The sequence below is a fragment of the Dysidea avara genome, chromosome 1 (genome assembly GCF_963678975.1).
Source record: "Dysidea avara chromosome 1, odDysAvar1.4, whole genome shotgun sequence".
NCBI lineage: Eukaryota > Metazoa > Porifera > Demospongiae > Dictyoceratida > Dysideidae > Dysidea > Dysidea avara.
In genome coordinates, this window is record NC_089272.1 from 13,706,010 (window position 1) to 13,717,497 (window position 11,488).

General features: G+C 37.7%; 2 long non-coding RNA genes across 3 annotated transcripts; both read right to left on the bottom strand.

Moving 5' to 3' along the window:
- Positions 1-6,218: 6,218 nt before the first annotated feature.
- LOC136257133 (uncharacterized) lies at positions 6,219-7,435 on the bottom strand. Its single transcript, XR_010701823.1, has 6 exons — positions 7,249-7,435; positions 6,792-7,198; positions 6,649-6,741; positions 6,510-6,597; positions 6,388-6,456; positions 6,219-6,336 (listed from the first exon to the last, which is right to left on the bottom strand). It is a non-coding gene; the product is annotated as an uncharacterized lncRNA (long non-coding RNA).
- A 65-nt stretch (positions 7,436-7,500) lies between these two features.
- LOC136248644 (uncharacterized) lies at positions 7,501-8,219 on the bottom strand. 2 transcript variants are annotated; one of them, XR_010697792.1, is made up of 4 exons: positions 8,017-8,219; positions 7,827-7,870; positions 7,599-7,776; positions 7,501-7,550 (listed from the first exon to the last, which is right to left on the bottom strand). It is a non-coding gene; the product is annotated as an uncharacterized lncRNA (long non-coding RNA). The 2 variants fall into 2 exon arrangements; XR_010697791.1 differs by lacking the exon at positions 8,017-8,219 and having other exon boundaries at positions 7,827-7,893.
- Between the last annotated feature and the right edge of the window lie 3,269 nt (positions 8,220-11,488).

Genomic DNA, 11,488 nt, shown 5'->3' on the forward strand with positions numbered 1-11,488 from the left:
CTGGAAGTGGCTTGAAAGGTAACAGATTGATGCATCTTTTGTGTAAATTTCATACGCGTGCTTGCTATCCTTGGAGAGTTATGCTGGCTTTAATTCTTTAAAACCGTTTATCTCGAAACTTCTAATGTGCGATTTGGATCGTTTTTCCAAAATCCAGTCACATATAGCTACTGTTTAAGATGTTCATGAAAAATATATAGAATTGATGGAAAGATCATTTTATACAGTTGCTTTCTACTAGAAATTTTCACTGTATACACTAGATTACACGGTGGAATAATGAACATTTTTATTGTACTGGAATACCATGATCAAATGTGGCATGATTAAGAGCACATCTCCACTTCAATTCACAGAAATTGTGCTAAAAAAATTCACTATCCTAAGCCCATTCATTTATATACATAGCCCTGTTCAAATGCTCAAATAGAACGTACATATTAGACAAAATACTCTAACAGAGCAGTCATTTATACTGCTTGGACAACCAAGTGTTTGGATAAGAGGTTCAGATAATTGAGGTAGCACTGTAATAACCATGGATACAAAAATATATGTACACCTTAATTTCACTAATAACTTTCATTACATGCATTTGAAGTTCATTATAAGGGGGGAATTTGTACTTCAATTTGACTTGGTGACTTGCATGTGGCATGGAGTTCCAAGGATATAATGGAATCCCAGTTTGGGTGAACTTCACCGCTATATTAATTGAAGCACCTGTTTAAATTTGGTGTAGCCATCTCTGCAGCTATTACATATAATTATTGACTTTAAAGTTAAATAGCTACAGCATATTAAAAATAAACTAATGACGACATTATTGTTGTGATGAATTTATGAGCAGAAACCTATAACTGATGGACTTACAGAATGTATCTAATTACCAAATCCCACCACAATTATGTGGTTAGAATTTATTACCTGTATATACCATTAAGCTAAACTTACACACGCAGTTTAGATACAGAATTACAGGTGTACATATAGCACTTCACATACAGCAGTAGCATATAGGGAGTTCCATAAGACCAATTTTTGCAGGAGTTCATGATATGAAGTCATTGTTTTTGGAGGAGCCTAGTTAAAGAGAAATTTGGAGAAAGCAAACATGTTTAGTAGTCACTAAGGCTGCAACTATTTATTGTATAATCACTATAGGAGGCCAAACTCCTCCCAACTAGTGATGTGCAATACACCAAAACATTATTAACATTACAATATTTTTTTCAATACCAATATCGTATCGAATCTCAATATTTTTATAAATGATATCAATATTTATCGTATAGTCAATATTTTGCTACAATTTTCAATAATCAAGACACACGGTAGTGTCTCGAGCGGCCCAAGAAGCCGGCGTGCCACCCGTGAGTATATTAACAGGAAGAAAGAAAACACAATTTTCACACCTATGTAGCTCTGTGATCCCTTATCCAATTGCAACCAAATTTGCTAGAGAGGTGCCGGCCAGCAAGGGGAGTCTACACACCAAAATTTGAAGACAATCGCTCCAGCCATTTCCGAGATACGAGCGAACAATATTTCGTTTTAATTTCTTCGTTTTTTTTGTCTTCTTCTACTTCTTCATTTCGCACACTTCGCAAAATCCGCCATAAAACACGAATGCGTGCTCGGATCGGGCTGAAATTTGGTACACTTAAAGGGCTCATTAAGGCGGATCTCTGTACCAACTTTGGTAGGAATCCGATGAACATTCACGGAGTTATGACCGATTATTTGCGTAAAATAAGGTCGAAGGTCTGTCACGCCTACAGGGTAAACTCCTTTGAGGAATCAGTTGAAAATTGCTATGTAGATGGAGCAACCATCGTAGGAGTGCCTTTTTGTGGTTTGAAAGGAATCGGGATAAAGACCACGGAGATATGACACAAAACCCAACCTGTGTCAAAATTACGCGATCGATTTTCAATCACTCAGATCACTCCAATCACTCAGATCACTCCAATCACTCAGATCACTCAAATCACTCAGATCACTCCAATCACTCAGATCACTCCGATCATTCCAATCACTCCGATCATTCCAATCACTCAGATCACTCCAATCACTCAGATCACTCCAATGAGTTAACCGCCTAACTGTGTAATGCTACTGAAAATGTGCATCATTTAGAGTACAGTAGTACACAGTAATATCCTAACTCCGTGTTATGGAAACTTCCTCTCCCTAATGGTATGTCATAGAACGTCCTTGCAGTAGTACAGAAGAATAGGATTACAAACCACTGAGTTATGATTCGAAAGGCAACTACGTGTAGCAAATGCGAGATCGAGATACTCTAATAGAACAGTCACCCTAATAAAGCATTCAGCTGCATTTATAATTTACTCAATTATATTACATTGCAAGTTATTCTGTAGGGAATTCAACTACAAACAAGTCACCCTGTAGTCAGATCAGCCAGAAGAAGGTACCAAATACTAGATAATACAGAGTTCAGGTACAAAGAAACCATCATGTAGAGAGTTCAGCTCAAACAAATTGCCCTGGAGAGAAATCAGCTAGAAGAAGTTACCTTGTAGAGAGTTCAGTTGCAAATAAACAATCATGCAAAGAGTTCAGCTGCAAACAAATCACCCAGCAGAAAGTTCCGCTATGAACAGATCACACTGTAGAGAGTTCAGTTAGAAACAAGTCATCTTGTAGAGAGATCAGCTCACCTTGTAGAGAGTTCAGCTACAAAGAAACCACCATGTAAGAGAGTTCAGCTGCAAACAAATAACCTGTAGAGAGTTCAGCTAGGAACAAGTCACCCTGTGGAGAATTCAGCTACAAACAAATCACCCTGTAGAAAGATCAGCTAGAAGAAGTTACCTTGTAGAGAGTTCAGCTACAAAAAATCACCCTGTAGAGAGTTCAGCTAAAAACAAGTCACCCTGTAGAGAGATCAGCCAGAAACAAGTCATCCTGTAGAGAGTTCAGCTAGAAGAAGTCACATTGTAGAGAGTTCAGCTACAAAGAAACTACCATGTAGAGAGTTCAGCTGCAAACAAATCACCCTGTAGAGAACTCAGCTACGAACAAATCACCCTGTAGAAAGATCAGCTAGAAGAAGTTACCTTGTAGAGAATTCAGCTACGAACAGATCACCCTGTAGAGAGTTCAGCTACAAACAAATCACCCTGTAGAGAGTTCAGTTAAAAAAAGAAACCACCATGTAGAGAGTTCAGCTGCAAAAAATCAATCACTCTGTAGAGAGTTCAGCTAAAAGAAGTCACCTTGTAGAGAGTTCAGCTGCAAATAAATCACCCTGTAGAGAATTCAGCTACAAACAAATCACCCTGTAGAAAGATCAGCTAGAAGAAGTTACCTTGTAGAGAGTTCAGCTACAAAGAAACCACCATGTAGAGAGTTCAGCTGCAAACAAATCACCTGTAGAGAGTTCAGCTAGAAACAAGTCACCCTGTAGAGAGATCAGCTAGGAACAAGTCACCCTGTAGAGAGTTCAGCTAGAAGAAGTTACATTGTCGAGAGTTAGCTACAAAGAAACTACCATGTAGAGAGTTCAGCTGCAAACAAACACCCTGTAGAGAACTCAGCTACAAACAAATCTCCCTGTAGATAGATCAGCTAGAAGAAGTTACCTTGTAGGGAGCTCAGCTACAAACAAATCACCCTGTAGAGAGTTCAGCTACAAAGAAATCATCATGTAGAGAGTTCAGCTGCAAACAAATCATCCTGTAGAGAGTTCAGCTATGAAAAGATCACCCTGTAGAGAGTTCAGCTAGAAGAAGTCACCTTTTAGAGAGTTCAGCTACAAAGCAACCACCATGTAGAGAGTTCAGCTGCAAAAAATATCAATCACCCTGTAGAGAATTCAGCTACAAACAAATCACCCTGTATAAAGATCAGCTAGAAGAAGTTACCTTGTAGAGAGTTCAGCTACAAAGAAACCACCATGTAGAGAGTTCAGCTGCAAACAAATCACCTGTAGAGAGTTCAGCTAGAAACAAGTCACCCTGTAGAGAGATCATCTAGAAGAAGTCACCATGTAGAGAGTTCAGCTACAAAGAAACCGCCATGTAGAGAGTTCAGCTGCAAACAAATCAGCCTGTACAGAGTTCAGATACAAACAAATCACAGATCAGCTGGAAACAAGTCACACTGTAGAGAGATCAGGTAGTATAAGTTATCTTGTAGAGAGTTCAGCTACAAAGAAACCACCATGTAGAGAGTTTAGCTGCAAACAAATCATCCAGTAGAAAGTTCAGCTATGAACAGATCACCCTGTTGAGAGTTCAGTTAGAAACAAGTCATCCTGTAGAGAGATCACCTAGAAGTATCACCTTGTAGAGAGTTCAGCTACAAACAAATCACCTGTAGAGAGTTCAGCTACAAACAAATCACCCTGTAGAGAGATCAGCTAGAAGAAGTCACCTTGTAGAGAGTTCAGCTATAAAGAAACCACCATGTAGAGAATTCAGCTGCAAACAAACACCCTGTAGAGAACTCAGCTACAAACAAATTGCCCTGTAGATAGATCAGCTAAAAGAAGTTACCTTGTAGGGAGTTCAGCTACAAACAAATCACCCTGTAGAGAGTTCAGCTACAAAGAAATCATCATGTAGAGAGTTCAGCTGCAAACTAATCATCCTGTAGAGAGTTCAGCTATGAAAAGATCACACTGTAGAGAGTTCAGCTAGAAGAAGTCACCTTTTAGAGAGTTCAGCTACAAAGCAACCACCATGTAGAGAGTTCAGCTGCAAACACATCACCCTGTACAGAATTCAGCTACAAACAAATCGTCCTGTAGAGAGACCAGCTAGAAACAAGTCACCCTGTAGACAGATCAGCTAGAAGAAGTTACCTTGTAGAGATTTCAGCTGCAAACAAATTACCCTGTAGAGAATTCAACTACAAACAGATAACCCTGCAGAGAGTTCAGCTAGAGTCAAGTCACCCTGTAGAGAGAATCCTGTAAAGAGTTCATCTACGTACAAGCAGATCACCCTGTAGAGATTTCAACTACATTTCAAGTCACCCAGTAGAAAGATCAGCTGCAAATTATCCTGTGGGGATTAATTGACATGTAATAAATATATGCTCTCTTTTTATATTATGAACTCTTGATATATGCATTATATATATAATTTGTGCATTTACTGATAAAATCAGAATGAATTAAAGTGTTTATAAAATCTGCTTCATCTTTTTCTTTTTCCTGTGGTAAAGAAAAATATATAGGTTAAAAAGCCCTAAAGCTGGCCATAGGCTGGCTTTGGGGTATACAAATACAAAAATAAGTGAAATCTAATCAAAAACAGCCAAGCTGTAAAAAAGGAGTGCGGCCCTTGAAAAGGCTATGGTGAAAAAAGATGTGACATCCAAGGTGGCGGCCAAGAAATGGCTGTGATGGTAGGTTAATGGTAAAAATTTTAATGACGGCAATTCAGGTGAATTTTGTGCCAATTGACCAAGCGGCACCAAATTCACCTGAATTGTTGTTATTGAAATTTTTACCATTAACCTACCATCACAGCCATTTCTTGGCCACCACCTTGGATTTCACATCTTTTTTCACCATAGCCTTTTCAAGGGCCGCACTCCTTTTTTTACAGCTTGGCTGTTTTTGATTAGATATTATATTGGGTAATATTTTGGCAATTTACAACTTTTGTTGTGTGATTGTGCAATCACAGTAGAAATGAAGTTCAGTTCTGTACAGTTTAGCCATTTTATAAAGCATCTACCAGTTTCCAAGGCTTGTTATTATCTTTATCACAAATTTTATAAAGCAAAGCCACAAATTATAAACATTTGTCGCACGCAATTAATCAAAAGAAAAAAAACCGAGAAAGTATCGAAATTTCAATATTATACCAATTATCATATCGATATCGTACCGAAACCAAAATCCTAATATCGCAGATCACTACTCCCAACACTTTTATTTGCATTAAGTGCCTCTAATACAATTATCAGAATAATAAGGTCTATAACAGTCTTATTATGTTAGTATTAGAATGAAATAGTACAGCATTATATTATTAGAATAGGACTTTACTATAACAAGCTTATTGAATACATTTAAGACAGTCATATATTAGAGGTCAAATCACTAGTATATTGTGGTGTATTATCAGACTATACTAAGCCTATTTCAACCATATATTGGCTACTATACTACTGTACTTTTTATTTTCCTATAATCTGTGGCTACCTTAATTAAAATAATTTCTATAATTATATTTGTAATGAATTTAATTCTGTAAATATGTTAAAACCAAAATAGGTACAGCTAGTAAAATCAATGTCTCCTTGGCCATGACAGTATCACATCAATTTCGTCATTTATCAGTCTTTATCTAACTGCAGCAGGTAAGACAGTAAATACAATTCACATGTTCCATTACTCATTACCTGTATTATCATCACCATGTAGAACTCTGTGACAATCTGTTAGTCGTCTGATAGAACTGTCCCACAGCTCTAATACAAAGATGGTAAATATAATGTGTATTCTGGACAATCGTCGGGCTTACAGTTTGTAACAATAAGAATCTCATAAAACCGAGACCTTGTCTGGAAACCTAGTATTACCATGTAGAACGGTGGCTAGGTCCCACAACTCTATTAAAGATGGTAAATATAATACGTATACTGAACAATCATTGTACTTACAGTTTGTAACAATCTTGTAAAACTGAAACCGAGTCTGAGACTGACAATCCATGTAGAACTAAGACAAGTCTGATAAGACCAGGTCTCACAACCCTAAATGGAGGCAAACATCATTCATATTCTGGATTACTTGGTGTACTTACAGTTGTTATCAGTGAGACATAAAACGGCCACTTAGTATGTGACTTTGTTGGGCTAATATCAGACGAAGATTTTTGAACAGTCACATCTCAGCCAAGAACAATGATATCAAGCTGTAACTAGCAGGTATGGTTATAAAGTGTTAAAATAAGTACATTCAAGCATTGATTTATGTTAAATCCCTATTCTTTTGGCTAATGTATAAGCATACCTGCTAGTTAGAGTTTGATATATTCGCTCTTGGCTGAGATATAACCGTTCAAGAATCTTCGTCTGACATTCACCCATACCCTAAACTCACAAAATACTCCTACCACATGGCCATTTTTTATGTCTGTTATGTAAGCTCACAAGAAGCATCTGATACACTGATAACCAAGTTCAAGAATCTTGTAATCACTAAGTACAACTGAAACAAGACTAATTATAATATAATTTGCACACTATCAGTGGACTTACTTTTGTTAGCAATACAAGCATGGTTGGTTAAATAAGGACAAACAAGATGGAACAGGTTCTTGAAAGCACTGAACTCATTTACAGTGCCAGACATACATGAGGTAGCAGCCATCAGCTGTTGATAAAAGTAGTGGAAAACATGAAGAAATGAGACCAGTTCCCAGAAGAAATGAGACCAGTTTCCACAAACCTAAATGAAGGTAAATATAAATTGTATACTGGACACTCTCAGTGTGCTTACTTGCAGGTGTTAGCAATAAGAAGAATCTCCTAAAACTGAGATTAAGTTTGTAATTCCTACCCTATTGAAAAGAAAATGAATAAAACACAATCAGGCTTAATGCACTTACAGCTGTAAGTAATTAGAGGATGAGGTTGAACAACTCCGTGAAAAAAGAACAAAACTGTCCACATATGGTTGCTACCAGATTCTTTAAAGGAAGCAGCTGCCATTGAAGGAAACTAACACTGCAGATGTTGTACACTGACAACCTGTAGAACCAAGAGGTCCGTCAAGAAACTGTACCTCTGAAGAGATAATATACAAAATCATAAGAGCAGACCATGCATACTCTTACCATTGATGGCTGATGAACTGTGTCCACTGGTCATCCGTCATAAGCTGAGATAACAGGTTATAAAATATGTAATACGTACACAGCAACACCGAAGTTGAATCATTTGCAGGCCATTGTCATACAATACACAATAAACAATTTAATACGGCTAAACCTCTTGTACAAGCTATCATTTTAGTCCAATACTTACTCATCTAGAGCTGTTTTTGATCACTGCCATCGTAGGAATTGTAGTTACACCACGCCGCCACTCGAGTCACCACAACACTGAACTAACAGGGATGTACAGTTGTGGCTCATTGGACGATGGCACCGATCGCGCACACTCTCTCCGCGAGATACACCGTCATGATCACTCACATTTACAACCTCTGATACAACAATAGCGACAAAGATGGCCACCTAATTGCAACTGCTACGCATGCGCACACCACTGACCCTTTAATTTTAAACAAGCAGTACTACGAACTTTTACAAGTGTGCTAACTGTGCAAGAAAATCTGGATTTGTATGACTCTTAGAAAGAATTGATTAATTTTTCTGGTATTATATGCTTTGCCGTATATGTGTGCATATGAAATTATCACAACAAAGCTAGCTATAGTGATTAACAGAAGTGTACTTATTGTAAAATCATCATGACTTTGTTGATACAGTAAAAAAATCTTTAGTCACGTGCTGTATGTATAAACAAAAGTCCATGAATAATGAAATGGTGAAGCTAAAAAGTTATCACATAAGCAAAGCCATACAAAGAATGTGTATTAAACTAAAATATAATCTGTTTCCCATAATATAAGATGAGGTTTATACTAAAGTATAAGATAGTTAGTATAATGCAAGACTACATTGAGATTATTTGTATAGTTTAAGCCATTAGATATACCATCTTATATTCATTTTTCACAGTGTTTGTTGTATTCATTCAGTTGATTAGTACAGTAGGAATCCACCAAAGCAAAATGATGTTCCCCACATTTCTGGCATCAAAAATCATGATAGAAGTATCTTATATGAGATAAAATACCTAGTGTCGATGTCAAATCATTTAAGAAACCTCTTTGATTTAACACCAGATAGTTCAGGAACACATCATTGGATATTAGGAACTGATCACATGTTTATGTCACCAACAAAATTAAATACATGGTTTAAGAATAATACAAATAATGTAACAATAGTCTACAGAGCTAAAGTCCAGCGAGTTCAATTCAGTCCTAGGAGTCTTTTTAGACAGCTAGTTGGATAAGTGGCATCAGTAGAAATGCCACATGTATTTTGTCCTCTCAGAACATAAATGTAGCCCTCAACACCCCATCCTGCAGTCCAGCTGTGTAAGAAAAGATTACAATCATGTTGATGATAAATGTTAGACAAGTACTTGTTCTTAACAATATAAACATCTGACTGACCTGACTTACATCGGTAGTAGCCAGACACAAGCTATACATTGGTACATGTAGTACTCAAACATGAGCTACGTCGGTAGCACTCAAACCTGAGTTACGTTGGTAGCACTCAATATGTCAGTAATACCCAGACATGAGCTACATCAGTAGTAGCCAGACACGAGCTACTTCTATAGCATCCAGACATGAGATATGTTGGTAGGACTCAAATGTGGTAAGTTGGTATTCAAACTTGAGCAACATCTCATAATGTGAACTATGTTGGTAGCACTCACACATGAGCTACGTCGGTAGCACTCAAACGTGAGCTATGTCAGTAGCACTCAAACATGCGCTACATTGGTAGTACTCAAACATGAGCTATGTCAGTAGTACTATGCACCAGCCTATTATGCTGGCATAATTTTGAGCATAATAGGTGCCTGAAAGCATCAAGCATAACGCTAGCATAATAGGCAGAATAATTGTCATACTGTATACAAAAATGCATGCCACAGAAAATGTTGACTTACAATAATAGAACAGTTGATGCCATAGCATTAAGTAGTTATCTGACACCACTGTCATTATAATTTACAATGCAGTCAAATTCTTAATGCACAACAAGTACTTTTTACACTTAACCAGTTGTTCATAAGCCAAAGTTTATCATTATCCATAGAAAGTAACAAAACATTGAAACTGTGACAAAAAAAAATTGAGCATAATTATGGGCATAATAGGTAAAAATTTTGAGCACTGCAGTATAGCATAATAGGAAAAATTAAAAGCATAATAGGCTGGTGCCTAAGTAGTACTCAAACCTGACTTACATCGATAGCACTTAATATGTCAGTAACACCCAGACATGAGCTACATCAGTAGTAGCCAGCCACGAGCTACTTCTATAACACCAGACATGAGCTATGTTGGTAGCACTCAAATGAGGTAAGTTTGGTACTCAAACATGAGCTGCATCTCACAATGTGAGCTATGTCAGTAGCACTCAAACTGAACTATGTTGGTAGCACTCAGACATGAGCTACATCAGTAATACCCAGACATGAGCTACATCAGTAATACCCAGACATGAACTATGTCGATAGCACCCATATAAGCTACATCGGTAGCACTCAAATGTGGTAAGTTAAAAGCATTCACACATGAGCTATGTCAGTAGCACTCAAACGTGAGTTACAACAGTAGAACTCAAACATAAATATATTGGTAGCACTCAAACATGAGCTACATTGCGAGCACTCAAACATGAGCTACATTAGTAACACTCAAAAGAGGTAAGTTGGTAACACTCAAGAGGTAAGTTGGTAGCACTCAAACATGAGCTACGTCAGTAGCACTCAAACATGAGTTACATCAGTGGTACTCAAACATGAGTTATGTCAGTAGCACTCAAACGTGAGCTACATTGGTAGTACTCAAACATGAGCTATGTACGTCAGTAGCACTCAATATCAGACATGAGCTATGTTGGTAGTACTCAAATATTAGCCATGTCAGTAGCACTAAGACATGAGCTATGTTGGTAGCATGCAAATACGAACTGTCAGTGGTACTCAAACATGCGCTATATCAGTAACACTCATGCATGAACTATGTTGCTAGCACTGAAACATGAGCTATGCACTTAGACATGAGTTACATCGGTAGCACTCAAAGAGATAAGCTGGTAACATAAGCCGCACTCAGACATGAACTATGCCGGTAACACTCAAACATGATCTATGTCGGTATAGCACTTCAACACGAACTATGTCAGTAGCACTCAAACATGAGCTATATCAGGAGCATTATTCAGACATGGTAGTACTCAAACATGCTCTATGTCAGTAGCATCCAAACATGAGCTACGTCGCTAGTACTCATACATGAACTATGTTGATAGCACTCAGACATGAGCTATATTGGTAGTAGCTAAGTCAATAGCACCCAGACACGAGCAACATATGTCTGTAGCACTCAAATAAGGTAAGTTGGTAGCACTCAAACCTGAGCTACATCAGTAGCACTCACATATGAATTATGTCGGTAAACATGGGCTACATTGGTAGCACTCATACATGAGCTACATCAGGAGCACCTAGACATGAGCTACATCAGTAGCACCCAGACATGAGCTACATTGATAGTACCCAGACATGAGCCACATTGGTAGTACCCAGACATGAGCTACATTGGTAGCACCCATACATGAGCTATGTCGGAAGCACTCAGATGAGGTAAGTTTACAGCACTCAAACATGAGTGATGTCAGTA